Source organism: Crinia signifera, chromosome 7, assembly GCF_055691185.1.
Source record: "Crinia signifera chromosome 7, ASM5569118v1, whole genome shotgun sequence".
NCBI lineage: Eukaryota > Metazoa > Chordata > Amphibia > Anura > Myobatrachidae > Crinia > Crinia signifera.
Genome location: NC_139223.1, coordinates 104,919,470 through 104,942,292, shown reverse-complemented (window position 1 = coordinate 104,942,292; position 22,823 = coordinate 104,919,470). Strand labels below are relative to the sequence as shown.

Here is a 22,823-nt window from a genome sequence, read left to right as displayed (position 1 = left end):
GTACCTCACCTACAGCCATACCACATTGGATAAGCCCAATCTCGTCTGATCTTGGAAGCTAAGCAGTGTTGGGCCTGGTTAGTACTTGGGTGGGAGACCACATGGGAACACCAGGTGCTGTAGGTTTTTTCACATTACTGGCAAATTGTTTTTATTCTCTAGCTATTTAAATTGGAAACTTTTTCTTTTTATTGCCTGTAGAGACATTTGTAAGAGGTCAAACAGACAAAATAGCCATCACCTAAAGACTTACCACACTGTTTAGGCCCAATTCCAACTGCTTTTGGCAGCTAAACAGTGTTGAGCCTCTTTAGTAGTTTCATTTAAGATCCCCTGCTAATATCATGTCCTGTAGGTCTTTTTACATTACCAACACATGATTTATTTCATTAAGCAAAAACAGTTAGGAAGCTTTTTTATTAGCTTACCTGGTGATAAAAGAGAAGAGGGCAAAAATGAGCATGTATCTCACCTACAGCCATACCACATTGGATAGGCCTAATCTCGTCTGATCTTGGAAGCTAAGCAGTGTTGGGCCTGGTTAGTACTTGGGTGGGAGACCACATGGGAACACCTGGTGCTGTAGGTTTTTTCACATTACTGGCAAATTGTTTTTATTCTCTAGCTATTTAAATTGGAAACTTTTTCTTTTTATTGCCAGTACAGACATTTGGAAGAGGTCAAACAGACACAATAGCCATCACCTAAAGACTTACCACACTGTTTAGGCCCAATTCCAACTGCTTTTGGCAGCTAAACAGTGTATGAGCCTCTTTCGTAGTTTTATTTAAGATCCCCTGCTAATATCATGTCCTGTAGGTCTTTTTACATTACCAAAACATGATTTTTTTCATTAAGCCAAAACAGTTAGGAAACTTTTTTATTAGCTTACCTGGTGATAGAAGTAGAAGACGGCAAAAAAGTGCGTGTATCTCACCTACAGCCATACCACATTGGATAGGCCCAATCTCGTCTGATCTTGGCAGCTAAGCAGTGTTGGGCCTTGTTAGTACTTGGGTGGGAGACCACATGGGAACACCAGGTGCTGTAGGTTTTTTCACATTACTGGCAAATTGTTTTTATTCTCTAGCTATTGAAATTGGAAACTTTTTCTTTTTATTGCCTGTAGAGACATTTGGAAGAGGTCAACCAGACACAATAGCCATCACCTAAAGACTTACCACACTGTTTAGGCCCAATTCCAACTGCTTTTGGCAGCTAAACAGTGTTGAGCCTCTTTAGTAGTTTAATTTAAGATCCCCTGCTAATATCATGTCCTGTAGGTCTTTTTACATTACCAAAACATGATTTTTTTCAGTAAGCAAAAACAGTTAGGAAGCTTTTTTATTAGCTTACCTGGTGATAAAAGAGAATAGGGCAAAAATGAGCATGTATCTCACCTACAGCCATACCACATTGGATAGGCCTAATCTCGTCTGATCTTGGAAGCTAAGCAGTGTTGGGCCTGGTTAGTACTTGGGTGGGAGACCACATGGGAACACCTGGTGCTGTAGGTTTTTTCACATTACTGGCAAATTGTTTTTATTCTCTAGCTATTTAAATTGGAAACTTTTTCTTTTTATTGCCAGTACAGACATTTGGAAGAGGTCAAACAGACACAATAGCCATCACCTAAAGACTTACCACACTGTTTAGGCCCAATTCCAACTGCTTTTGGCAGCTAAACAGTGTATGAGCCTCTTTCGTAGTTTTATTTAAGATCCCCTGCTAATATCATGTCCTGTAGGTCTTTTTACATTACCAAAACATGATTTTTTTCATTAAGCCAAAACAGTTAGGAAACTTTTTTATTAGCTTACCTGGTGATAGAAGTAGAAGAGGGCAAAAAAGTGCGTGTATCTCACCTACAGCCATACCACATTGGATAGGCCCAATCTCGTCTGATCTTGGCAGCTAAGCAGTGTTGGGCCTTGTTAGTACTTGGGTGGGAGACCACATGGGAACACCAGGTGCTGTAGGTTTTTTCACATTACTGGCAAATTGTTTTTATTCTCTATCTATTGAAATTGGAAACTTTTTCTTTTTATTGCCAGCACAGACATTTAGAAGAGGTCAAACATACACAATAGCCATCACCTAAAGACTTACCACACTGTTTAGGCCCAATTCCAACTGCTTTTGGCAGTTAAACAGTGTTGAGCCTCTTTAGTAGTTTAATTTAAGATCCCCTGCTAATATCATGTCCTGTAGGTCTTTTTACATTGCCAACACATGATTTTTTTCAGTAAGCAAAAACAGTTATGAAACTTTTTTTTTAGCTTACCTGGTGATAGAAGTAGAAGAGGGCAAAAAAGTGCCTGTACCTCACCTACAGCCATACCACATTGGATATGCCCAATCTCGTCTGATCTTGGAAGCTAAGCAGTGTTGGGCCTGGTTAGTACTTGGGTGGGAGACCACATGGGAACACCAGGTGCTGTAGGTTTTTTCACATTACTGGCAAATTGTTTTTATTCTCTAGCTATTTAAATTGGAAACTTTTTCTTTTTATTGCCTGTAGAGACATTTGTAAGAGGTCAAACAGACAAAATAGCCATCACCTAAAGACTTACCACACTGTTTAGGCCCAATTCCAACTGCTTTTGGCAGCTAAACAGTGTTGAGCCTCTTTAGTAGTTTCATTTAAGATCCCCTGCTAATATCATGTCCTGTAGGTCTTTTTACATTACCAACACATGATTTATTTCATTAAGCAAAAACAGTTAGGAAGCTTTTTTATTAGCTTACCTGGTGATAGAAGAGAAGAGGGCAAAAAAGAGCATGTGTCTCACCTACAGCCATACCACATTGGATAGGCCCAATCTCGTCTGATCTTGGAAGCTAAGCAGTGTTGGGCCTGGTTAGTACTTGGGTGGGAGACCACATGGGAACACCAGGTGCTGTAGGTTTTTTCACATTACTGGCAAATTGTTTTTATTCTCTATCTATTGAAATTGGAAACTTTTTCTTTTTATTGCCAGCACAGACATTTAGAAGAGGTCAAACATACACAATAGCCATCACCTAAAGACTTACCACACTGTTTAGGCCCAATTCCAACTGCTTTTGGCAGTTAAACAGTGTTGAGCCTCTTTAGTAGTTTAATTTAAGATCCCCTGCTAATATCATGTCCTGTAGGTCTTTTTACATTGCCAACACATGATTTTTTTCAGTAAGCAAAAACAGTTACGAAACTTTTTTATTAGCTTACCTGGTGATAGAAGTAGAAGAGGGCAAAAAAGTGCCTGTATCTCACCTACAGCCATACCACATTGGATAGGCCCAATCTCGTCTGATCTTGGAAGCTAAGCAGTGTTGGGCCTGGTTAGTACTTGGGTGGGAGACCACATGGGAACACCAGGTGCTGTAGGTTTTTTCACATTACTGGCAAATTGTTTTTATTCTCTAGCTATTTAAATTGGAAACTTTTTCTTTTTATTGCCTGTAAGAGGTCAAACAGACACAATAGCCATCACCTAAAGACTTACCACACTGTTTAGGCCCAATTCCAACTGCTTTTGGCAGCTAAACAGTGTTGAGCCTCTTTAGTAGTTTAATTTAAGATCCCCTGCTAATATCATGTCCTGTAGGTCTTTTTACATTGCCAACACATGATTTTTTTCAGTAAGCAAAAACAGTTACGAAACTTTTTTATTAGCTTACCTGGTGATAGAAGTAGAAGAGGGCAAAAAAGGGCTTGTATCTCACCTACAGCCATACCACATTGGATATGCCCAATCTCGTCTGATCTGGGAAGCTAAGCAGTGTTGGGCCTGGTTAGTACTTGGGTGGGAGACCACATGGGAACACCAGGTGCTGTAGGTTTTTTCACATTACTGGCAAATTGTTTTTATTCTCTAGCTATTTAAATTGGAAACTTTTTCTTTTTATTGCCTGTAGAGACATTTGTAAGAGGTCAAACAGACACAATAGCCATCACCTAAAGACTTACCACACTGTTTAGGCCCAATTCCAACTGCTTTTGGCAGCTAAACAGTGTTGAGCCTCTTTAGTAGTTTAATTTAAGATCCCCTGCTAATATCATGTCCTGTAGGTCTTTTTACATTACCAACACATGATTTTTTTCAGTAAGCAAAAAAAGTTAGGAAGCTTTTTTATTAGCTTACCTGGTGATAGAAGAGAAGAGGGCAAAAAAGAGAATGTATCTCACCTACAGCCATACCACATTGAATAGGCCCAATCTCGTCTGATCTTGGAAGCTAAGCAGTGATGGGCCTGGTTAGTACTTGGGTGGGAGACCACATGGGAACACCTGGTGATGTAGGTTTTTTCACATTACTGGCAAATTGTTTTTATTCTCTAGCTATTTAAATTGGAAACTTTTTCTTTTTATTGCCAGTACAGACATTTGGAAGAGGTCAAACAGACACAATAGCCATCACCTAAAGACTTACCACACTGTTTAGGCCCAATTCCAACTGCTTTTGGCAGCTAAACAGTGTATGAGCCTCTTTAGTAGTTTCATTTAATATCCCCTGCTAATATCATGTCCTGTAGGTCTTTTTACATTACCAAAACATGATTTTTTTCATTAAGCCAAAACAGTTAGGAAACTTTTTTATTAGCTTACCTGGTGATAGAAGTAGAAGAGGGGAAAACAGTGCATGTATCTCACCTACAGCCATACCACATTGGATAGGCCCAATCTCGTCTGATCTTGGAAGCTAAGCAGTGTTGGGCCTGGTTTGTACTTGGGTGGGAGACCACATGGGAACACCAGGTACGGTAGGTGTTTTCACATTACTGGCAAATTGTTTTTATTCTCTATCTATTTAAATTGGAAACTTTTTCTTTTTATTGCCTGTAAAAGGTCAAACAGACACAATAGCCATCACCTAAAGACTTACCACACTGTTTAGGCCCAATTCCAACTGCTTTTGGCAGCTAAACAGTGTTGAGCCTCTTTAGTAGTTTAATTTAAGATCCCCTGCTAATATCATGTCCTGTAGGTCTTTTTACATTGCCAACACATGATTTTTTTCAGTAAGCAAAAACATTTACGAAACTTTTTTATTAGCTTACCTGGTGATAGAAGTAGAAGAGGGCAAAAAAGGGCTTGTATCTCACCTACAGCCATACCACATTGGATATGCCCAATCTCGTCTGATCTGGGAAGCTAAGCAGTGTTGGGCCTGGTTAGTACTTGGGTGGGAGACCACATGGGAACACCAGGTGCTGTAGGTTTTTTCACATTACTGGCAAATTGTTTTTATTCTCTAGCTATTTAAATTGGAAACTTTTTCTTTTTATTGCCTGTAGAGACATTTGTAAGAGGTCAAACAGACACAATAGCCATCACCTAAAGACTTACCACACTGTTTAGGCCCAATTCCAACTGCTTTTGGCAGCTAAACAGTGTTGAGCCTCTTTAGTAGTTTAATTTAAGATCCCCTGCTAATATCATGTCCTGTAGGTCTTTTTACATTACCAACACATGATTTTTTTCAGTAAGCAAAAAAAGTTAGGAAGCTTTTTTATTAGCTTACCTGGTGATAGAAGAGAAGAGGGCAAAAAAGAGAATGTATCTCACCTACAGCCATACCACATTGGATAGGCCCAATCTCATCTGATCTTGGAAGCTAAGCAGTGTTGGGCCTGGTTAGTACTTGGGTGGGAGACCACATGGGAACACCTGGTGCTGTAGGTTTTTTCACATTACTGGCAAATTGTTTTTATTCTCTAGCTATTTAAATTGGTAACTTTTTCTTTTTATTGCCAGTACAGACATTTGGAAGAGGTCAAACAGACACAATAGCCATCACCTAAAGACTTACCACACTGTTTAGGCCCAATTCCAACTGCTTTTGGCAGCTAAACAGTGTATGAGCCTCTTTAGTAGTTTCATTTAAGATCCCCTGCTAATATCATGTCCTGTAGGTCTTTTTACATTACCAACACATGATTTTTTTCATTAAGCCAAAACAGTTAGGAAACTTTTTTATTAGCTTACCTGGTGATAGAAGTAGAAGAGGGCAAAAAAGTGCATGTATCTCACCTACAGCCATACCACATTGGATAGGCCCAATCTCGTCTGATCTTGGAAGCTAAGCAGTGTTGGGCCTGGTTAGTACTTGGGTGGGAGACCACATGGGAACACCAGGTGCTGTAGGTTTTTTCACATTACTGGCAAATTGTTTTTATTCTCTAGCTATTTAAATTGGAAACTTTTTCTTTTTATTGCCTGTAGAGACATTTGTAAGAGGTCAAACAGACAAAATAGCCATCACCTAAAGACTTACCACACTGTTTAGGCCCAATTCCAACTGCTTTTGGCAGCTAAACAGTGTTGAGCCTCTTTAGTAGTTTAATTTAAGATCCCCTGCTAATATCATGTCCTGTAGGTCTTTTTACATTACCAACACATGATTTATTTCATTAAGCAAAAACAGTTAGGAAGCTTTTTTATTAGCTTACCTGGTGATAGAAGAGAAGAGGGCAAAAAAGAGCCTGTGTCTCACCTACAGCCATACCACATTGGATAGGCCCAATCTCGTCTGATCTTGGAAGCTAAGCAGTGTTGGGCCTGGTTAGTACTTGGGTGGGAGACCACATGGGAACACCTGGTGCTGTAGGTTTTTTCACATTACTGGCAAATTGTTTTTATTCTCTAGCTATTTAAATTGGAAACTTTTTCTTTTTATTGCCAGTACAGACATTTGGAAGAGGTCAAACAGACACAATAGCCATCACCTAAAGACTTACCACACTGTTTAGGCCCAATTCCAACTGCTTTTGGCCGCTAAACAGTGTATGAGCCTCTTTAGTAGTTTCATTTAAGATCCCCTGCTAATATCATGTCCTGTAGGTCTTTTTACATTACCAAAACAAGATTTTTTTCATTAAGCCAAAACAGTTAGGAAACTTTTTTATTAGCTTACCTGGTGATAGAAGTAGAAGAGGGCAAAAAAGTGCCTGTATCTCACCTACAGCCATACCACATTGTATAGGCCCAATCTCGTCTGATCTTGGAAGCTAAGCAGTGTTGGGCCTGGTTAGTACTTGGGTGGGAGACCACATGGGAACACCAGGTGCTGTAGGTTTTTTCACATTACTGGCAAATTGTTTTTATTCTCTAGCTATTTAAATTGGAAACTTTTTCTTTTTATTGCCAGTACAGACATTTGGAAGAGGTCAAACAGACACAATAGCCATCACCTAAAGACTTACCACACTGTTTAGGCCCAATTCCAACTGCTTTTGGCAGCTAAACAGTGTATGAGCCTCTTTAGTAGTTTCATTTAAGATCCCCTGCTAATATCATGTCCTGTAGGTCTTTTTACATTACCAAAACATGATTTTTTCATTAAGACAAAACAGTTAGGAAACTTTTTTATTAGCTTACCTGGTGATAGAAGTAGAAGAGGGCAAAAAAGTGCATGTATCTCACCTACAGCCATACCACTTTGGATAGGCCCAATCTCGTCTGATCTTGGAAGCTAAACAGTGTTGGGCCTGGTTAGTACTTGGGTGGGAGACCACATGGGAACACCAGGTGCTGTAGGTTTTTTCACATTACTGGCAATTTTTTTTTATTCTTTAGCTATTTAAATTGGAAACTTTTTCTTTTTATTGCCTGTAGAGACATTTGTAAGAGGTCAAACAGACACAATAGCCATCACCTAAAGACTTACCACACTGTTTAGGCCCAATTCCAACTGCTTTTGGCAGCTAAACAGTGTTGAGCCTCTTTAGTAGTTTAATTTAAGATCCCCTGCTAATATCATGTCCTGTAGGTCTTTTTACATTACCAACACATGATTTTTTTCAGTAAGCAAAAACAGTTAGGAAGCTTTTTTATTAGCTTACCTGGTGATAGAAGAGAAGAGGGCAAAAAAGTGCATGTATCTCACCTACAGCCATACCACATTGGATAGGCCCAATCTCGTCTGATCTTGGAAGCTAAGCAGTCTTGGGCCTGGTTAGTACTTGGGTGGGAGACCACATGGGAACACCTGGTGCTGTAGGTTTTTTCACATTACTGGCAAATTGTTTTTATTCTCTAGCTATTTAAATTGGAAACTTTTTCTTTTTATTGCCAGTAAAGACATTTGGAAGAGGTCAAACAGACACAATAGCCATCACCTAAAGACTTACCACACTGTTTAGGCCCAATTCCAACTGCTTTTGGCAGCTAAACAGTGTATGAGCCTCTTTAGTAGTTTCATTTAAGATCCCCTGCTAATATCATGTCCTGTAGGTCTTTTTACATTACCAAAACATGATTTTTTCATTAAGACAAAACAGTTAGGAAACTTTTTTATTAGCTTACCTGGTGATAGAAGTAGAAGAGGGCAAAAAAGTGCATGTATCTCACCTACAGCCATACCACTTTGGATAGGCCCAATCTCGTCTGATCTTGGAAGCTAAACAGTGTTGGGCCTGGTTAGTACTTGGGTGGGAGACCACATGGGAACACCAGGTGCTGTAGGTTTTTTCACATTACTGGCAAATTGTTTTTATTCTTTAGCTATTTAAATTGGAAACTTTTTCTTTTTATTGCCTGTAGAGACATTTGTAAGAGGTCAAACAGACACAATAGCCATCACCTAAAGACTTACCACACTGTTTAGGCCCAATTCCAACTGCTTTTGGCAGCTAAACAGTGTTGAGCCTCTTTAGTAGTTTAATTTAAGATCCCCTGCTAATATCATGTCCTGTAGGTCTTTTTACATTACCAACACATGATTTTTTTCAGTAAGCAAAAACAGTTAGGAAGCTTTTTTATTAGCTTACCTGGTGATAGAAGAGAAGAGGGCAAAAAAGAGCATTTATCTCACCTACAGCCATACCACATTGGATAGGCCCAATTTCGTCTGATCTTGGAAGCTAAGCAGTGTTGGGCCTGGTTAGTACTTGGGTGGGAGACCACATGGGAACACTTGGTGCTGTAGGTTTTTTCACATTACTGGCAAATTGTTTTTATTCTCTAGCTATTTAAATTGGAAACTTTTTCTTTTTATTGCCAGTACAGACATTTGGAAGAGGTCAAACAGACACAATAGCCATCACCTAAAGACTTACCACACTGTTTAGACCCAATAACAACTGCTTTTGGCAGCTAAACAGTGTATGAGCCTCTTTAGTAGTTTCATTTAAGATCCCCTGCTAATATCATGTCCTGTAGGTCTTTTTACATTACCAAAACATGATTTTTTCATTAAGACAAAACAGTTAGGAAACTTTTTTATTAGCTTACCTGGTGATAGAAGTAGAAGAGGGCAAAAAAGTGCATGTATCTCACCTACAGCCATACCACTTTGGATAGGCGCAATCTCGTCTGATCTTGGAAGCTAAGCAGTGTTGGGCCTGGTTAGTACTTGGGTGGGAGACCACATGGGAACACCGGGTGCTGTAGGTTTTTTCACATTACTGGCAAATTGTTTTTATTCTCTATCTATTTAAATTGGAAATTTTTTCTTTTTATTGCCAGCACAGACATTTAGAAGAGGTCAAACATACACAAAAGCCATCACCTAAAGACTTACCACACTGTTTAGGCCCAATTCCAATTGCTTTTGGCAGCTAAACAGTGTTGAGCCTCTTTAGTAGTTTAATTTAAGATCCCCTGCTAATATCATGTTATGTAGGTCTTTTTACATTGCCAACACATGATTTTTTTCAGTAAGCAAAAACAGTTACGAAACTTTTTTATTAGCTTACCTGGTGATAGAAGTAGAAGAGGGCAAAAAAGTGCCTGTATCTCACCTACAGCCATACCACATTGGATATGCCCAATCTCGTCTGATCTTGGAAGCTAAGCAGTGTTGGGCCTGGTTAGTACTTGGGTGGGAGACCACATGGGAACACCAGGTGCTGTAGGTTTTTTCACATTACTGGCAAATTGTTTTTATTCTCTAGCTATTTAAAATGGAAACTTTTTCTTTTTATTGCCTGTAGAGACATTTGTAAGAGGTCAAACAGACACAATAGCCATCACCTAAAGACTTACCACACTGTTTAGGCCCAATTCCAACTGCTTTTGGCAGCTAAACAGTGTTGAGCCTCTTTAGTAGTTTAATTTAAGATCCCCTGCTAATATCACGTCCTGTAGGTCTTTTTACATTACCAACACATGATTTTTTTCAGTAAGCAAAAACAGTTAGGAAGCTTTTTTATTAGCTTACCTGGTGATAGAAGAGAAGAGGGCAAAAAAGAGCATGTATCTCACCAACAGCCATACCACATTGGATAGGCCCAATCTCATCTGATCTTGGAAGCTAAGCAGTGTTGGGCCTGATTAGTACTTGGGTGGGAGACCACATGGGAACACCTGGTGCTGTAGGTTTTTTCACATTACTGGCAAATTGTTTTTATTCTCTAGCTATTTAAATTGGTAACTTTTTCTTTTTATTGCCAGTACAGACATTTGGAAGAGGTCAAACAGACACAATAGCCATCACCTAAAGACTTACCACACTGTTTAGGCCCAATTCCAACTGCTTTTGGCAGCTAAACAGTGTATGAGCCTCTTTAGTAGTTTCATTTAAGATCCCCTGCTAATATCATGTCCTGTAGGTCTTTTTACATTACCAACACATGATTTTTTTCATTAAGCCAAAACCGTTAGGAAACTTTTTTATTAGCTTACCTGGTGATAGAAGTAGAAGAGGGCAAAAAAGTGCATGTATCTCACCTACAGCCATACCACATTGGATAGGCCCAATCTCGTCTGATCTTGGAAGCTAAGCAGTGTTGGGCCTGGTTAGTACTTGGGTGGGAGACCACATGGGAACACCAGGTGCTGTAGGTTTTTTCACATTACTGGCAAATTGTTTTTATTCTCTAGCTATTTAAATTGGAAACTTTTTCTTTTTATTGCCTGTAGAGACATTTGTAAGAGGTCAAACAGACAAAATAGCCATCACCTAAAGACTTACCACACTGTTTAGGCCCAATTCCAACTGCTTTTGGCAGCTAAACAGTGTTGAGCCTCTTTAGTAGTTTAATTTAAGATCCCCTGCTAATATCATGTCCTGTAGGTCTTTTTACATTACCAACACATGATTTATTTCATTAAGCAAAAACAGTTAGGAAGCTTTTTTATTAGCTTACCTGGTGATAGAAGAGAAGAGGGCAAAAAAGAGCATGTGTCTCACCTACAGCCATACCACATTGGATAGGCCCAATCTCGTCTGATCTTGGAAGCTAAGCAGTGTTGGGCCTGGTTAGTACTTGGGTGGGAGACCACATGGGAACACCTGGTGCTGTAGGTTTTTTCACATTACTGGCAAATTGTTTTTATTCTCTAGCTATTTAAATTGGAAACTTTTTCTTTTTATTGCCAGTACAGACATTTGGAAGAGGTCAAACAGACACAATAGCCATTACCTAAAGACTTACCACACTGTTTAGGCCCAATTCCAACTGCTTTTGGCAGCTAAACAGTGTATGAGCCTCTTTAGTAGTTTCATTTAAGATCCCCTGCTAATATCATGTCCTGTAGGTCTTTTTACATTACCAAAACAAGATTTTTTTCATTAAGCCAAAACAGTTAGGAAACTTTTTTATTAGCTTACCTGGTGATAGAAGTAGAAGAGGGCAAAACGTGCCTGTATCTCACCTACAGCCATACCACATTGTATAGGCCCAATCTCGTCTGATCTTGGAAGCTAAGCAGTGTTGGGCCTGGTTAGTACTTGGATGGGAGACCACATGGGAACACCAGGTGCTGTAGGTTTTTTCACATTACTGGCAAATTGTTTTTATTCTCTAGCTATTTAAATTGGAAACTTTTTCTTTTTATTGCCTGTAAGAGGTCAAACAGACACAATAGCCATCACCTAAAGACTTACCACACTGTTTAGGCCCAATTCCAACTGCTTTTGGCAGCTAAACAGTGTTGAGCCTCTTTAGTAGTTTAATTTAAGATCCCCTGCTAATATCATGTCCTGTAGGTCTTTTTACATTGCCAACACATGATTTTTTTCAGTAAGCAAAAACAGTTACGAAACTTTTTTATTAGCTTACCTGGTGATAGAAGTAGAAGAGGGCAAAAAAGGGCTTGTATCTCACCTACAGCCATACCACATTGGATATGCCTAATCTCGTCTGATCTGGGAAGCTAAGCAGTGTTGGGCCTGGTTAGTACTTGGGTGGGAGACCACATGGGAACACCAGGTGCTGTAGGTTTTTTCACATTACTGGCAAATTGTTTTTATTCTCTAGCTATTTAAATTGGAAACTTTTTCTTTTTATTGCCTGTAGAGACATTTGGAAGAGGTCAAACAGACACAATAGCCATCACCTAAAGACTTACCACACTGTTTAGGCCCAATTCCAACTGCTTTTGGCAGCTAAACAGTGTTGAGCCTCTTTAGTAGTTTAATTTAAGATCCCCTGCTAATATCATGTCCTGTAGGTCTTTTTACATTACCAACACATGATTTTTTTCAGTAAGCAAAAAAAGTTAGGAAGCTTTTTTATTAGCTTACCTGGTGATAGAAGAGAAGAGGGCAAAAAAGAGAATGTATCTCACCTACAGCCATACCACATTGGATAGGCCCAATCTCGTCTGATCTTGGAAGCTAAGCAGTGATGGGCCTGGTTAGTACTTGGGTGGGAGACCACATGGGAACACCTGGTAATGTAGGTTTTTTCACATTACTGGCAAATTGTTTTTATTCTCTAGCTATTTAAATTGGAAACTTTTTCTTTTTATTGCCAGTACAGACATTTGGAAGAGGTCAAACAGACACAATAGCCATCACCTAAAGACTTACCACACTGTTTAGGCCCAATTCCAACTGCTTTTGGCAGCTAAACAGTGTATGAGCCTCTTTAGTAGTTTCATTTAATATCCCCTGCTAATATCATGTCCTGTAGGTCTTTTTACATTACCAAAACATGATTTTTTTCATTAAGCCAAAACAGTTAGGAAACTTTTTTATTAGCTTACCTGGTGATAGAAGTAGAAGAGGGGAAACAGTGCATGTATCTCACCTACAGCCATACCACATTGGATAGGCCCAATCTCGTCTGATCTTGGAAGCTAAGCAGTGTTGGGCCTGGTTTGTACTTGGGTGGGAGACCACATGGCAACACCAGGTGCTGTAGGTTTTTTCACATTACTGGCAAATTGTTTTTATTCTCTATCTATTTAAATTGGAAACTTTTTCTTTTTATTGCCAGCACAGACATTTAGAAGAGGTCAAACATACACAATAGCCATCACCTAAAGACTTACCACACTGTTTAGGCCCAATTCCAACTGCTTTTGGCAGCTAAACAGTGTTGAGCCTCTTTAGTAGTTTAATTTAAGATCCCCTGCTAATATCATGTCCTGTAGGTCTTTTTACATTGCCAACACATGATTTTTTTCAGTAAGCAAAAACAGTTACGAAACTTTTTTATTAGCTTACCTGGTGATAGAAGTAGAAGAGGGCAAAAAAGTGCCTGTATATCACCTACAGCCATACCACATTGGATATGCCCAATCTCGTCTGATCTTGGAAGCTAAGCAGTGTTGGGCCTGGTTAGTACTTGGGTGGGAGACCACATGGGAACACCAGGTGCTGTAGGTTTTTTTCACATTACTGGCAAATTGATTTTATTCTCTAGCTATTTAAATTGGAAACTTTTTCTTTTTATTGCCAGTACAGACATTTGGAAGAGGTCAAACAGACACAATAGCCATCACCTAAAGACTTACCACACTGTTTAGGCCCAATTCCAACTGCTTTTGGCAGCTAAACAGTGTATGAGCCTCTTTAGTAGTTTCATTTAATATCCCCTGCTAATATCATGTCCTGTAGGTCTTTTTACATTACCAAAACATGATTTTTTTCATTAAGCCAAAACAGTTAGGAAACTTTTTTATTAGCTTACCTGGTGATAGAAGTAGAAGAGGGGAAACAGTGCATGTATCTCACCTACAGCCATACCACATTGGATAGGCCCAATCTCGTCTGATCTTGGAAGCTAAGCAGTGTTGGGCCGGGTTTGTACTTGGGTGGGAGACCACATGGCAACACCAGGTGCTGTAGGTTTTTTCACATTACTGGCAAATTGTTTTTATTCTCTATCTATTTAAATTGGAAACTTTTTCTTTTTATTGCCAGCACAGACATTTAGAAGAGGTCAAACATACACAATAGCCATAACCTAAAGACTTACCACACTGTTTAGGCCCAATTCCAACTGCTTTTGGCAGCTAAACAGTGTTGAGCCTCTTTAGTAGTTTAATTTAAGATCCCCTGCTAATATCATGTCCTGTAGGTCTTTTTACATTGCCAACACATGATTTTTTTCAGTAAGCAAAAACAGTTACGAAACTTTTTTATTAGCTTACCTGGTGATAGAAGTAGAAGAGGGCAAAAAAGTGCCTGTATCTCACCTACAGCCATACCACATTGGATATGCCCAATCTCGTCTGATCTTGGAAGCTAAGCAGTGTTGGGCCTGGTTAGTACTTGGGTGGGAGACCACATGGGAACACCAGGTGCTGTAGTTTTTTTCACATTACTGGCAAATTGTTTTTATTCTCTAGCTATTTAAAATGGAAACTTTTTCTTTTTATTGCCTGTAGAGACATTTGTAAGAGGTCAAACAGACACAATAGCCATCACCTAAAGACTTACCACACTGTTTAGGCCCAATTCCAACTGCTTTTGGCAGCTAAACAGTGTTGAGCCTCTTTAGTAGTTTAATTTAAGATCCCCTGCTAATATCACGTCCTGTAGGTCTTTTTACATTACCAACACATGATTTTTTTCAGTAAGCAAAAACAGTTAGGAAGCTTTTTTATTAGCTTACCTGGTGATAGAAGAGAAGAGGGCAAAAAAAAGCATGTATCTCACCTACAACCATACCACATTGGATAGGCCCAATCTCGTCTGATCTTGGAAGCTAAGCAGTGTTGGGCCTGGTTAGTACTTGGGTGGGAGACCACATGGGAACACCTGGTGCTGTAGGTTTTTTCACATTACTGGCAAATTGTTTTTATTCTCTAGCTATTTAAATTGGTAACTTTTTCTTTTTATTGCCAGTACAGACATTTGGAAGAGGTCAAACAGACACAATAGCCATCACCTAAAGACTTACCACACTGTTTAAGCCCAATTCCAACTGCTTTTGGCAGCTAAACAGTGTATGAGCCTCTTTAGTAGTTTCATTTAAGATCCCCTGCTAATATCATGTCCTGTAGGTCTTTTTACATTACCAACACATGATTTTTTTCATTAAGCCAAAACAGTTAGGAAACTTTTTTATTAGCTTACCTGGTGATAGAAGTAGAAGAGGGCAAAAAAGTGCATGTATCTCACCTACAGCCATACCACATTGGATAGGCCCAATCTCGTCTGATCTTGGAAGCTAAGCAGTGTTGGGCCTGGTTAGTACTTGGGTGGGAGACCACATGGGAACACCAGTTGCAGTAGGTTTTTTCACATTACTGGCAAATTGTTTTTATTCTCTATCTACTTAAATTGGAAACTTTTTCTTTTTATTGCCAGCACAGACATTTAGAAGAGGTCAAACATACACAATAGCCATAACCTAAAGACTTACCACACTGTTTAGGCCCAATTCCAACTGCTTTTGGCAGCTAAACAGTGTTGAGCCTCTTTAGTAGTTTAATTTAAGATCCCCTGCTAATATCATGTCCTGTAGGTCTTTTTACATTGCCAACAAATGATTTTTTCAGTAAGCAAAAACAGTTACGAAACTTTTTTATTAGCTTACCTGGTGATAGAAGTAGAAGAGGGCAAAAAAGGGCCTGTATCTCACCTACAGCCATACCACATTGGATATGCCCAATCTCGTCTGATCTTGGAAGCTAAGCAGTGTTGGGCCTGGTTAGTACTTGGGTGGGAGACCACATGGGAACACCAGGTGCTGTAGTTTTTTTCACATTACTGGCAAATTGTTTTTATTCTCTAGCTATTTAAATTGGAAACTTTTTCTTTTTATTGCCTGTAGAGACATTTGTAAGAGGTCAAACAGACACAATAGCCATCACCTAAAGACTTACCACACTGTTTAGGCCCAATTCCAACTGCTTTTGGCAGCTAAACAGTGTTGAGCCTCTTTAGTAGTTTAATTTAAGATCCCCTGCTAATATCATGTCCTGTAGGTCTTTTTACATTACCAACACATGATTTTTTTCAGTAAGCAAAAACAGTTAGGAAGCTTTTTTATTAGCTTACCTGGTGATAGAAGAGAAGAGGGCAAAAAAGAGAATGTATCTCACCTACAGCCATACCACATTGGATAGGCCCAATCTCGTCTGATCTTGGAAGCTAAGCAGTGATGGGCCTGGTTAGTACTTGGGTGGGAGACCACATGGGAACACCTGGTGCTGTAGGTTTTTTCACATTACTGGCAAATTGTTTTTATTCTCTAGCTATTTAAATTGGAAACTTTTTCTTTTTATTGCCAGTACAGACATTTGGAAGAGGTCAAACAGACACAATAGCCATCACCTAAAGACTTACCACACTGTTTAGGCCCAATTCCAACTGCTTTTGGCAGCTAAACAGTGTATGAGCCTCTTTAGTAGTTTCATTTAAGATCCCCTGCTAATATCATGTCCTGTAGGTCTTTTTACATTACCAAAACATGATTTTTTTCATTAAGCCAAAACAGTTAGGAAACATTTTTATTAGCTTACCTGGTGATAGAAGTAGAAGAGGGCAAAACAGTGCATGTATCTCACCTACAGCCATACCACATTAAATAGGACCAATCTCGTCTGATCTTGGAAGCTAAGCAGTGTTGGGCCTGGTTAGTACTTGGGTGGGAGACCACATGGGGACACCAGGTGCTGTAGGTTTTTTCACATTACTGGCAAATTGTTTTTATTCTCTATCTATTTAAATTGGAAACTTTTTCTTTTTATTGCCAGCACAGACATTTAGAAGAGGTCAAACATACACAATAGCCATCACCTAAAGACTTACCACACTGTTTAGGCCCAATTCTAACTGCTTTTGGCAGCTAAACAGTGTTGAGCCTCTTTAGTAGTTTAATTTAAGATACCCTGCTAATATCATGTCCTGTAGGTCTTTTTACATTGCCAACACATGATTTTTTTCAGTAAGCAAAAACAGTTACGAAACTTTTTTATTAGCTTACCTGGTGATAGAAGTAGAAGAGGGCAAAAAAGTGCCTGAATCTCACCTACAGCCATACCACATTGGATATGCCCAATCTCGTCTGATCTTGGAAGCGAAGCAGTGTTGGGCCTGGTTAGTACTTGGGTGGGGGACCACATGGGAACACCAGTTGCTGTAGGTTTTTTCACATTACTGGCAAATTGTTTTTATTCTCTAGCTATTTAAATTGGAAACTTTTTCTTTTTATTGCCTGTAGAGACATTTTTAAGAGGTCAAACAGACACAATAGCCATCACCTAAAGACTTACCACACTGTTTAGGCCCAATTCCAACTGCTTTTGGCAGCTAAACAGTGTTGAGCCTCTTTAGTAGTTTAATTTAAGATCCCCTGCTAATATCATGTCCTGTAGGTCTTTTTACATTACCAACACAAGATTTTTTTCAGTAAGCAAAAACAGTTAGGATGCTTTTTTATTAGCTTACCTGGTGATAGAAGAGAAGAGGGCAAAAATGAGAATGTATCTCACCTACAGCCATACCACATTGGATCGGCCTAATCTCGTCTGATCTTGGAAGCTAAGCAGTGTTGGGCCTGGTTAGTACTTGGGTGGGAGACCACATGGGAACACCTGGTGCTGTAGGTTTTTTCACATTACTGGCAAATTGTTTTTATTCTCTAGCTATTTAAATTGGAAACTTTTTCTTTTTATTGCCAGTACAGACATTTGGAAGAGGTCAAACAGACACAATAGCCATCACCTAAAGACTTACCACACTGTTTAGGCCCAATTCCAACTGCTTTTGGCAGCTAAACAGTGTATGAGCCTCTTTAGTAGTTTCATTTAAGATCCCCTGCTAATATCATGTCCTGTAGGTCTTTTTACATTACCAAAACATGATTTTTTTCATTAAGCCAAAACAGTTAGGAAACTTTTTTATTAGCTTACCTGGTGATAGAAGTAGAAGAGGGCAAAAAAGTGCCTGTACCTCACCTACAGCCATACCACATTGGATATGCCCAATCTCGTCTGATCTTGGCAGCTAAGCAGTGTTGGGCCTGGTTAGTACTTGGGTGGGAGACCACATGTGAACACCAGGTGCTGTAGGTTTTTTCACATTACTGGCAAATTGTTTTTATTCTCTAGCTATTTAAATTGGAAACTTTTTCTTTTTATTGCCTGTAGAGACATTTGTAAGAGGTCAAACAGACACAATAGCCATCACCTAAAGACTTACCACACTGTTTAGGCCCAATTCCAACTGCTTTTGGCAGCTAAACAGTGTTGAGCCTCTTTAGTAGTTTAATTTAAGATCCCCTGCTAATATCATGTCCTGTAGGTCTTTTTACATTACCAACACAAGATTTTTTTCAGTAAGCAAAAACAGTTAGGAAGCTTTTTTATTAGCTTACCTGGTGATAGAAGTAGAAGAGGGCAAAAAAGTGCCTGTATCTCACCTACAGCCATACCACATTGGATATGCCCAATCTCGTCTGATCTTGGAAGCTAAGCAGTGTTGGGCCTGGTTAGTACTTGGGTGGGAGACCACATGGGAACACCTGGTGCTGTAGGTTTTTTCACATTACTGGCAAATTGTTTTTATTCTCTATCTATTTAAATTGGAAACTTTTTCTTTTTATTGCCAGCACAGACATTTAGAAGAGGTCAAACATACACAATAGCCATCACCTAAAGACTTACCACACTGTTTAGGCCCAATTCCAACTGCTTTTGGCAGTTAAACAGTGTTGAGCCTCTTTAGTAGTTTAATTTAAGATCCCCTGCTAATATCATGTCCTGTAGGTCTTTTTACATTGCCAACACATGATTTTTTTCAGTAAGCAAAAACAGTTACGAAACTTTTTTATTAGCTTACCTGGTGATAGAAGTAGAAGAGGGCAAAAAAGTGCCTGTACCTCACCTACAGCCATACCACATTGGATATGCCCAATCTCGTCTGATCTTGGAAGCTAAGCAGTGTTGGGCCTGGTTAGTACTTGGGTGGGAGACCACATGGGAACACCAGGTGCTGTAGGTTTTTTCACATTACTGGCAAATTGTTTTTATTCTCTAGCTATTTAAATTGGAAACTTTTTCTTTTTATTGCCTGTAGAGACATTTGTAAGAGGTCAAACAGACACAATAGCCATCACCTAAAGACTTACCACACTGTTTAGGCCCAATTCCAACTGCTTTTGGCAGCTAAACAGTGTTGAGCCTCTTTAGTAGTTTAATTTAAGATCCCCTGCTAATATCATGTCCTGTAGGTCTTTTTACATTACCAACACATGATTTTTTTCAGTAAGCAAAAACAGTTAGGAAGCTTTTTTATTAGCTTACCTGGTGATAAAAGAGAAGAGGGCAAAAAAGAGAATGTATCTCACCTACAGCCATACCACATTGGATAGGCCCAATCTCGTCTGATCTTGGAAGCTAAGCAGTGATGGGCCTGGTTAGTACTTGGGTGGGAGACCACATGGGAACACCTGGTGCTGTAGGTTTTTTCACATTACTGGCAAATTGTTTTTATTCTCTAGCTATTTAAATTGGAAACTTTTTCTTTTTATTGCCAGTACAGACATTTGGAAGAGGTCAAACAGACACAATAGCCATCACCTAAAGACTTACCACACTGTTTAGGCCCAATTCCAACTGCTTTTGGCAGCAAAACAGTGTTGAGCCTCTTTAGTAGTTTAATTTAAGATCCCCTGCTAATATCATGTCCTGTAGGTCTTTTTACATTACCAACACAAGATTTTTTTCAGTAAGCAAAAACAGTTAGGAAGCTTTTTTATTAGCTTACCTGGTGATAGAAGAGAAGAGGGCAAAAATGAGCAGATATCTCACCTACAGCCATACCATATTGGATAGGCCCAATCTCGTCTGATCTTGGAAGCTAAGCAGTGATGAGCCTGGTTAGTACTTGGGTGGGAGACCACATGGGAACACCTGGTACTGTAGGTTTTTTCACATTACTGGCAAATTGTTTTTATTCTCTATCTATTTAAATTGGAAACTTTTTCTTTTTATTGCCAGCACAGACATTTAGAAGAGGTCAAACATACACAATAGCCATCACCTAAAGACTTACCACACTGTTTAGGCCCAATTCCAACTGCTTTTGGCAGTTAAACAGTGTTGAGCCTCTTTAGTAGTTTAATTTAAGATCCCCTGCTAATATCATGTCCTGTAGGTCTTTTTACATTGCCAACACATGATTTTTTTCAGTAAGCAAAAACAGTTACGAAACTTTTTTATTGGCTTACCTGGTGATAGAAGTAGAAGAGGGCAAAAAAGTGCCTGTACCTCACCTACAGCCATACCACATTGGATATGCCCAATCTCGTCTGATCTTGGAAGCTAAGCAGTGTTGGGCCTGGTTAGTACTTGGGTGGGAGACCACATGGGAACACCAGGTGCTGTAGGTTTTTTCACATTACTGGCAAATTGTTTTTATTCTCTAGCTATTTAAATTGGAAACTTTTTCTTTTTATTGCCTGTAGAGACATTTGTAAGAGGTCAAACAGACACAATAGCCATCACCTAAAGACTTACCACACTGTTTAGGCCCAATTCCAACTGCTTTTGGCAGCTAAACAGTGTTGAGCCTCTTTAGTAGTTTAATTTAAGATCCCCTGCTAATATCATGTCCTGTAGGTCTTTTTACATTACCAACACAAGATTTTTTTCAGTAAGCAAAAACAGTTAGGAAGCTTTTTTATTAGCTTACCTGGTGATAGAAGTAGAAGAGGGCAAAAAAGTGCCTGTATCTCACCTACAGCCATACCACATTGGATATGCCCAATCTCGTCTGATCTTGGAAGCTAAGCAGTGTTGGGCCTGGTTAGTACTTGGGTGGGAGACCAGATGGGAACACCTGGTGCTGTAGGTTTTTTCACATTACTGGCAAATTGTTTTTATTCTCTATCTATTTAAATTGGAAACTTTTTCTTTTTATTGCCAGCACAGACATTTAGAAGAGGTCAAACATACACAATAGCCATCACCTAAAGACTTACCACACTGTTTAGGCCCAATTCCAACTGCTTTTGGCAGTTAAACAGTGTTGAGCCTCTTTAGTAGTTTAATTTAAGATCCCCTGCTAATATCATGTCCTGTAGGTCTTTTTACATTGCCAACACATGATTTTTTTCAGTAAGCAAAAACAGTTACGAAACTTTTTTATTAGCTTACCTGGTGATAGAAGTAGAAGAGGGCAAAAAAGTGCCTGTACCTCATCTACAGCCATACCACATTGGATATGCCCAATCTCGTCTGATCTTGGAAGCTAAGCAGTGTTGGGCCTGGTTAGTACTTGGGTGGGAGACCACATGGGAACACCAGGTGCTGTAGGTTTTTTCACATTACTGGCAAATTGTTTTTATTCTCTAGCTATTTAAATTGGAAACTTTTTCTTTTTATTGCCTGTAGAGACATTTGTAAGAGGTCAAACAGACACAATAGCCATCACCTAAAGACTTACCACACTGTTTAGGCCCAATTCCAACTGCTTTTGGCAGCTAAACAGTGTTGAGCCTCTTTAGTAGTTTAATTTAAGATCCCCTGCTAATATCATGTCCTGTAGGTCTTTTTACATTACCAACACATGATTTTTTTCAGTAAGCAAAAACAGTTAGGAAGCTTTTTTATTAGCTTACCTGGTGATAAAAGAGAAGAGGGCAAAAAAGAGAATGTATCTCACCTACAGCCATACCACATTGGATAGGCCCAATCTCGTCTGATCTTGGAAGCTAAGCAGTGATGGGCCTGGTTAGTACTTGGGTGGGAGACCACATGGGAACACCTGGTGCTGTAGGTTTTTTCACATTACTGGCAAATTGTTTTTATTCTCTAGCTATTTAAATTGGAAACTTTTTCTTTTTATTGCCAGTACAGACATTTGGAAGAGGTCAAACAGACACAATAGCCATCACCTAAAGACTTACCACACTGTTTAGGCCCAATTCCAACTGCTTTTGGCAGCTAAACAGTGTATGAGCCTCTTTAGTAGTTTAATTTAAGATCCCCTGCTAATATCATGTCCTGTAGGTCTTTTTACATTACCAAAACATGATTTTTTTCATTAAGCCAAAACAGTTAGGAAACTTTTTTATTAGCTTACCTGGTGATAGAAGTAGAAGAGGGCAAAACAGTGCATGTATCTCACCTACAGCCATACCACATTGGATAGGCCCAATCTCGTCTGATCTTGGAAGCTAAGCAGTGTTGGGCCTGGTTAGTACTTGGGTGGGAGACCACATGGGAACACCAGGTGCTGTAGGTTTTTTCACATTACTGGCAAATTGTTTTTATTCTCTAGCTATTTAAATTGGAAACTTTTTCTTTTTATTGCCTGTAGAGACATTTGTAAGAGGTCAAACAGACACAATAGCCATCACCTAAAGACTTACCACACTGTTTAGGCCCAATTCCAACTGCTTTTGGCAGCTAAACAGTGTTGAGCCTCTTTAGTAGTTTAATTTAAGATCCCCTGCTAATATCATGTCCTGTAGGTCTTTTTACATTACCAACACATGATTTTTTTCAGTAAGCAAAAACAGTTAGGAAGCTTTTTTATTAGCTTACCTGGTGATAGAAGAGAAGAGGGCAAAAAAGAGAATGCATCTCACCTACAGCCATACCACATTGGATAGGCCCAATCTCGTCTGATCTTGGAAGCTAAGCAGTGATGGGCCTGGTTAGTACTTGGGTGGGAGACCACATGGGAACACCTGGTGCTGTAGGTTTTTCA

General features: G+C 39.3%; 43 non-coding genes and 7 pseudogenes across 43 annotated transcripts; all 50 read left to right on the top strand.

The window, feature by feature from the left end:
- Positions 1–7: 7 nt before the first annotated feature.
- LOC146021561 (5S ribosomal RNA) lies at positions 8–126 on the top strand. The gene has a single exon (XR_014451041.1). It is a non-coding gene; the product is annotated as a 5S ribosomal RNA (ribosomal RNA).
- A 344-nt stretch (positions 127–470) lies between these two features.
- On the top strand, positions 471–589 carry LOC146023338 (5S ribosomal RNA). The gene has a single exon (XR_014452760.1). It is a non-coding gene; the product is annotated as a 5S ribosomal RNA (ribosomal RNA).
- A 346-nt stretch (positions 590–935) lies between these two features.
- Positions 936–1,054, top strand: LOC146024440 (5S ribosomal RNA). The gene has a single exon (XR_014453821.1). It is a non-coding gene; the product is annotated as a 5S ribosomal RNA (ribosomal RNA).
- Positions 1,055–1,398: 344 nt separating this feature from the next.
- LOC146023337 (5S ribosomal RNA) lies at positions 1,399–1,517 on the top strand. Its single transcript, XR_014452759.1, has one exon. It is a non-coding gene; the product is annotated as a 5S ribosomal RNA (ribosomal RNA).
- A 346-nt stretch (positions 1,518–1,863) lies between these two features.
- LOC146024439 (5S ribosomal RNA) lies at positions 1,864–1,982 on the top strand. Its single transcript, XR_014453820.1, has one exon. It is a non-coding gene; the product is annotated as a 5S ribosomal RNA (ribosomal RNA).
- A 345-nt stretch (positions 1,983–2,327) lies between these two features.
- LOC146022581 (5S ribosomal RNA) lies at positions 2,328–2,446 on the top strand. The gene has a single exon (XR_014452031.1). It is a non-coding gene; the product is annotated as a 5S ribosomal RNA (ribosomal RNA).
- Positions 2,447–2,790: 344 nt separating this feature from the next.
- On the top strand, positions 2,791–2,909 carry LOC146021773 (5S ribosomal RNA). Its single transcript, XR_014451250.1, has one exon. It is a non-coding gene; the product is annotated as a 5S ribosomal RNA (ribosomal RNA).
- A 345-nt stretch (positions 2,910–3,254) lies between these two features.
- On the top strand, positions 3,255–3,373 carry LOC146021771 (5S ribosomal RNA). The gene has a single exon (XR_014451248.1). It is a non-coding gene; the product is annotated as a 5S ribosomal RNA (ribosomal RNA).
- Positions 3,374–3,706: 333 nt separating this feature from the next.
- LOC146022824 (5S ribosomal RNA) lies at positions 3,707–3,825 on the top strand. The gene has a single exon (XR_014452265.1). It is a non-coding gene; the product is annotated as a 5S ribosomal RNA (ribosomal RNA).
- Positions 3,826–4,169: 344 nt separating this feature from the next.
- LOC146024263 (5S ribosomal RNA) lies at positions 4,170–4,288 on the top strand. The gene has a single exon (XR_014453649.1). It is a non-coding gene; the product is annotated as a 5S ribosomal RNA (ribosomal RNA).
- A 346-nt stretch (positions 4,289–4,634) lies between these two features.
- LOC146024891 (5S ribosomal RNA) lies at positions 4,635–4,753 on the top strand (annotated as a pseudogene).
- Positions 4,754–5,086: 333 nt separating this feature from the next.
- On the top strand, positions 5,087–5,205 carry LOC146022823 (5S ribosomal RNA). Its single transcript, XR_014452264.1, has one exon. It is a non-coding gene; the product is annotated as a 5S ribosomal RNA (ribosomal RNA).
- A 344-nt stretch (positions 5,206–5,549) lies between these two features.
- On the top strand, positions 5,550–5,668 carry LOC146021556 (5S ribosomal RNA). The gene has a single exon (XR_014451036.1). It is a non-coding gene; the product is annotated as a 5S ribosomal RNA (ribosomal RNA).
- A 346-nt stretch (positions 5,669–6,014) lies between these two features.
- Positions 6,015–6,133, top strand: LOC146021770 (5S ribosomal RNA). The gene has a single exon (XR_014451247.1). It is a non-coding gene; the product is annotated as a 5S ribosomal RNA (ribosomal RNA).
- Positions 6,134–6,477: 344 nt separating this feature from the next.
- Positions 6,478–6,596, top strand: LOC146022144 (5S ribosomal RNA). The gene has a single exon (XR_014451612.1). It is a non-coding gene; the product is annotated as a 5S ribosomal RNA (ribosomal RNA).
- Positions 6,597–6,942: 346 nt separating this feature from the next.
- LOC146022690 (5S ribosomal RNA) lies at positions 6,943–7,061 on the top strand. Its single transcript, XR_014452135.1, has one exon. It is a non-coding gene; the product is annotated as a 5S ribosomal RNA (ribosomal RNA).
- A 345-nt stretch (positions 7,062–7,406) lies between these two features.
- Positions 7,407–7,525, top strand: LOC146023584 (5S ribosomal RNA). The gene has a single exon (XR_014452996.1). It is a non-coding gene; the product is annotated as a 5S ribosomal RNA (ribosomal RNA).
- Positions 7,526–7,869: 344 nt separating this feature from the next.
- Positions 7,870–7,988, top strand: LOC146023842 (5S ribosomal RNA). Its single transcript, XR_014453245.1, has one exon. It is a non-coding gene; the product is annotated as a 5S ribosomal RNA (ribosomal RNA).
- A 345-nt stretch (positions 7,989–8,333) lies between these two features.
- Positions 8,334–8,452, top strand: LOC146023583 (5S ribosomal RNA). Its single transcript, XR_014452995.1, has one exon. It is a non-coding gene; the product is annotated as a 5S ribosomal RNA (ribosomal RNA).
- Positions 8,453–8,796: 344 nt separating this feature from the next.
- Positions 8,797–8,915, top strand: LOC146024189 (5S ribosomal RNA). The gene has a single exon (XR_014453579.1). It is a non-coding gene; the product is annotated as a 5S ribosomal RNA (ribosomal RNA).
- Positions 8,916–9,260: 345 nt separating this feature from the next.
- Positions 9,261–9,379, top strand: LOC146024355 (5S ribosomal RNA). The gene has a single exon (XR_014453739.1). It is a non-coding gene; the product is annotated as a 5S ribosomal RNA (ribosomal RNA).
- Positions 9,380–9,724: 345 nt separating this feature from the next.
- LOC146022570 (5S ribosomal RNA) lies at positions 9,725–9,843 on the top strand. The gene has a single exon (XR_014452020.1). It is a non-coding gene; the product is annotated as a 5S ribosomal RNA (ribosomal RNA).
- Positions 9,844–10,187: 344 nt separating this feature from the next.
- LOC146023122 (5S ribosomal RNA) lies at positions 10,188–10,306 on the top strand. The gene has a single exon (XR_014452550.1). It is a non-coding gene; the product is annotated as a 5S ribosomal RNA (ribosomal RNA).
- Positions 10,307–10,652: 346 nt separating this feature from the next.
- LOC146021769 (5S ribosomal RNA) lies at positions 10,653–10,771 on the top strand. Its single transcript, XR_014451246.1, has one exon. It is a non-coding gene; the product is annotated as a 5S ribosomal RNA (ribosomal RNA).
- A 344-nt stretch (positions 10,772–11,115) lies between these two features.
- On the top strand, positions 11,116–11,234 carry LOC146022143 (5S ribosomal RNA). The gene has a single exon (XR_014451611.1). It is a non-coding gene; the product is annotated as a 5S ribosomal RNA (ribosomal RNA).
- A 345-nt stretch (positions 11,235–11,579) lies between these two features.
- LOC146022530 (5S ribosomal RNA) lies at positions 11,580–11,698 on the top strand. Its single transcript, XR_014451982.1, has one exon. It is a non-coding gene; the product is annotated as a 5S ribosomal RNA (ribosomal RNA).
- A 333-nt stretch (positions 11,699–12,031) lies between these two features.
- On the top strand, positions 12,032–12,150 carry LOC146023624 (5S ribosomal RNA). Its single transcript, XR_014453035.1, has one exon. It is a non-coding gene; the product is annotated as a 5S ribosomal RNA (ribosomal RNA).
- Positions 12,151–12,494: 344 nt separating this feature from the next.
- On the top strand, positions 12,495–12,613 carry LOC146024694 (5S ribosomal RNA; annotated as a pseudogene).
- A 345-nt stretch (positions 12,614–12,958) lies between these two features.
- Positions 12,959–13,077, top strand: LOC146024669 (5S ribosomal RNA; annotated as a pseudogene).
- A 345-nt stretch (positions 13,078–13,422) lies between these two features.
- LOC146022558 (5S ribosomal RNA) lies at positions 13,423–13,541 on the top strand. The gene has a single exon (XR_014452008.1). It is a non-coding gene; the product is annotated as a 5S ribosomal RNA (ribosomal RNA).
- A 346-nt stretch (positions 13,542–13,887) lies between these two features.
- On the top strand, positions 13,888–14,006 carry LOC146024663 (5S ribosomal RNA; annotated as a pseudogene).
- A 345-nt stretch (positions 14,007–14,351) lies between these two features.
- Positions 14,352–14,470, top strand: LOC146021587 (5S ribosomal RNA). Its single transcript, XR_014451067.1, has one exon. It is a non-coding gene; the product is annotated as a 5S ribosomal RNA (ribosomal RNA).
- Positions 14,471–14,814: 344 nt separating this feature from the next.
- LOC146023597 (5S ribosomal RNA) lies at positions 14,815–14,933 on the top strand. The gene has a single exon (XR_014453009.1). It is a non-coding gene; the product is annotated as a 5S ribosomal RNA (ribosomal RNA).
- A 346-nt stretch (positions 14,934–15,279) lies between these two features.
- Positions 15,280–15,398, top strand: LOC146024820 (5S ribosomal RNA; annotated as a pseudogene).
- A 344-nt stretch (positions 15,399–15,742) lies between these two features.
- Positions 15,743–15,861, top strand: LOC146021585 (5S ribosomal RNA). The gene has a single exon (XR_014451065.1). It is a non-coding gene; the product is annotated as a 5S ribosomal RNA (ribosomal RNA).
- A 344-nt stretch (positions 15,862–16,205) lies between these two features.
- LOC146022968 (5S ribosomal RNA) lies at positions 16,206–16,324 on the top strand. The gene has a single exon (XR_014452402.1). It is a non-coding gene; the product is annotated as a 5S ribosomal RNA (ribosomal RNA).
- A 346-nt stretch (positions 16,325–16,670) lies between these two features.
- LOC146025025 (5S ribosomal RNA) lies at positions 16,671–16,789 on the top strand (annotated as a pseudogene).
- Positions 16,790–17,134: 345 nt separating this feature from the next.
- On the top strand, positions 17,135–17,253 carry LOC146023991 (5S ribosomal RNA). The gene has a single exon (XR_014453390.1). It is a non-coding gene; the product is annotated as a 5S ribosomal RNA (ribosomal RNA).
- A 344-nt stretch (positions 17,254–17,597) lies between these two features.
- On the top strand, positions 17,598–17,716 carry LOC146023811 (5S ribosomal RNA). The gene has a single exon (XR_014453215.1). It is a non-coding gene; the product is annotated as a 5S ribosomal RNA (ribosomal RNA).
- A 346-nt stretch (positions 17,717–18,062) lies between these two features.
- LOC146022603 (5S ribosomal RNA) lies at positions 18,063–18,181 on the top strand. The gene has a single exon (XR_014452051.1). It is a non-coding gene; the product is annotated as a 5S ribosomal RNA (ribosomal RNA).
- Positions 18,182–18,526: 345 nt separating this feature from the next.
- Positions 18,527–18,645, top strand: LOC146025418 (5S ribosomal RNA). Its single transcript, XR_014454116.1, has one exon. It is a non-coding gene; the product is annotated as a 5S ribosomal RNA (ribosomal RNA).
- A 345-nt stretch (positions 18,646–18,990) lies between these two features.
- LOC146022546 (5S ribosomal RNA) lies at positions 18,991–19,109 on the top strand. Its single transcript, XR_014451997.1, has one exon. It is a non-coding gene; the product is annotated as a 5S ribosomal RNA (ribosomal RNA).
- A 344-nt stretch (positions 19,110–19,453) lies between these two features.
- Positions 19,454–19,572, top strand: LOC146022967 (5S ribosomal RNA). The gene has a single exon (XR_014452401.1). It is a non-coding gene; the product is annotated as a 5S ribosomal RNA (ribosomal RNA).
- A 344-nt stretch (positions 19,573–19,916) lies between these two features.
- On the top strand, positions 19,917–20,035 carry LOC146024968 (5S ribosomal RNA; annotated as a pseudogene).
- A 345-nt stretch (positions 20,036–20,380) lies between these two features.
- LOC146022534 (5S ribosomal RNA) lies at positions 20,381–20,499 on the top strand. Its single transcript, XR_014451986.1, has one exon. It is a non-coding gene; the product is annotated as a 5S ribosomal RNA (ribosomal RNA).
- A 345-nt stretch (positions 20,500–20,844) lies between these two features.
- Positions 20,845–20,963, top strand: LOC146021674 (5S ribosomal RNA). Its single transcript, XR_014451151.1, has one exon. It is a non-coding gene; the product is annotated as a 5S ribosomal RNA (ribosomal RNA).
- A 345-nt stretch (positions 20,964–21,308) lies between these two features.
- Positions 21,309–21,427, top strand: LOC146025585 (5S ribosomal RNA). The gene has a single exon (XR_014454242.1). It is a non-coding gene; the product is annotated as a 5S ribosomal RNA (ribosomal RNA).
- A 344-nt stretch (positions 21,428–21,771) lies between these two features.
- LOC146022966 (5S ribosomal RNA) lies at positions 21,772–21,890 on the top strand. The gene has a single exon (XR_014452400.1). It is a non-coding gene; the product is annotated as a 5S ribosomal RNA (ribosomal RNA).
- A 346-nt stretch (positions 21,891–22,236) lies between these two features.
- Positions 22,237–22,355, top strand: LOC146021768 (5S ribosomal RNA). The gene has a single exon (XR_014451245.1). It is a non-coding gene; the product is annotated as a 5S ribosomal RNA (ribosomal RNA).
- A 344-nt stretch (positions 22,356–22,699) lies between these two features.
- On the top strand, positions 22,700–22,818 carry LOC146022964 (5S ribosomal RNA). The gene has a single exon (XR_014452398.1). It is a non-coding gene; the product is annotated as a 5S ribosomal RNA (ribosomal RNA).
- Positions 22,819–22,823: the final 5 nt, after the last annotated feature.